The sequence below is a fragment of the Megalobrama amblycephala genome, linkage group LG7, assembly GCF_018812025.1.
Source record: "Megalobrama amblycephala isolate DHTTF-2021 linkage group LG7, ASM1881202v1, whole genome shotgun sequence".
NCBI lineage: Eukaryota > Metazoa > Chordata > Actinopteri > Cypriniformes > Xenocyprididae > Megalobrama > Megalobrama amblycephala.
This window is the reverse complement of record NC_063050.1, coordinates 53091313-53092892: the sequence shown is the minus strand read 5'-3', so window position 1 is coordinate 53092892 and position 1580 is coordinate 53091313. Positions and strand designations below refer to the sequence as shown.

The 1580-nt window shown below is 42.4% G+C and overlaps 1 pseudogene; it reads right to left on the bottom strand.

Annotated features, from left to right (window-relative positions):
* Positions 1–483: 483 nt before the first annotated feature.
* LOC125273193 lies at positions 484–600 on the bottom strand (annotated as a pseudogene).
* Positions 601–1580: the final 980 nt, after the last annotated feature.

Genomic DNA, 1580 nt, shown 5'->3' with positions numbered 1-1580 from the left:
TGAATGAATGAATGAATGAATGAATGAGGCATTTATATAGCGCTTTCATATGTACTACTGTACACCCAAAGCGCTTTACAATCATATCAGGGGTCTCTCCTCATCCACCACCAGTGTGCAGCATCCACTTGGATGATGCGACGGCAGCCACAGTACAACGGCGCCAGTGCGCTCACCACACACCAGCTGTATGTGGAGAGGAGAGAGAGTGAAAGAGCCAATTCAATGGATGGGGATTATTAGGAGGCCGTGATTGGTAAGGGCCTATGGAGGGAATTTGGCCAGGACACCGGGGTTACACCCCTACTCTTTACGAGAAGTGCCATGGGATTTTTAATGACCACAGAGAGTCAGGACCTCGGTTTAACGTCTCATCCGAAGGACGGTGCTTGTTACAGTACAGTGTCCCCGTCACTATACTGGGGCGTTAGGACCCACACAGACCACAGGGTGAGAACCCCCTGCTGGTCTTACCAACACCTCTTCCAGCAGCTACCTGGTTTTCCCAGGAGGTCTCCCATCCAGGTACTAACCAGGCTCAGCCCTGCTTAGCTTCAGTGGGCAACCGGTCTTGGGCTACAGGGTGATATGGCTGCTGCTAATAGATAATGATTTACAATGAACTCTGTTAGAGAGCTACATACTGTATGGCAATTTATCTGTTCAATAAAATACCTATACTCACCTGTTAAAGGTGACCCATTATGCCCCTATTTACAAGATGTGAAATAAGTCTCTGGTGTCCCCAGAGTGTGTATGTGAAGTTTTATCTCAAAATACCCCACAGATAATATTTAATAGCATGTTAAAATTGCCACTTTTTGGGGGTGAGCAAAAACGTGCCGTTTTTGTGTGTCTCCCTTTAAATGCAAATGAGCTGGTGCTCCTGGCCCCCTCTTAAGTACATGGTGTAACTTTAAGAGCTCATGCTCTGGCATAATAAAATAACAACAAAACAGGACAATCTCACACACTAAAAATGTCAGAAACTGTCAGTAGTGGTGTTCAGTTCGAACCAGAGTTGGACAATGATGCCTACAGAGCCAGATGATATATGCTGCATGGAGATAGAACGAATATAGTTTAGTTTAATTACAATTGCAGTGTGTTGTTGATAATACAAGGGAGAGAGAACATTATGGATAAGACTTTAATGTGCACTTCTTGTACTGTGTGTTATTCAGTTCTTACGGTGATTTTCTGGAGTGAAAACAGACGCTTTATCTTTTGTGTGAAGTACAATAAACTTAATGAAACTCATCAGTAAAGTTTTACAAAATGAATTCTGAACTGAAGCATTTCATTTAGACAGAATCAGAGCTTAAAATAAACTCAAACTTCAACACTACTCTTGCACTGCCTTTTCCCCCCTCCTTCAGGAAATGCAAATCTAGTTTAGCATCTGTAAATGAAAATGAAAAGTAATGATAATTTTCCAGAGTGGAGGACAAAGAAAATAAGCACATATGAGGAAACATCCACTTGTTCCCTGTGACTTGTTTGCTAACAGCTATTCTCAGTTGAATTCAATTGACTTGATCAGTTCTGCATCACTGAAACATGAGGAAGCTCCATAAGTG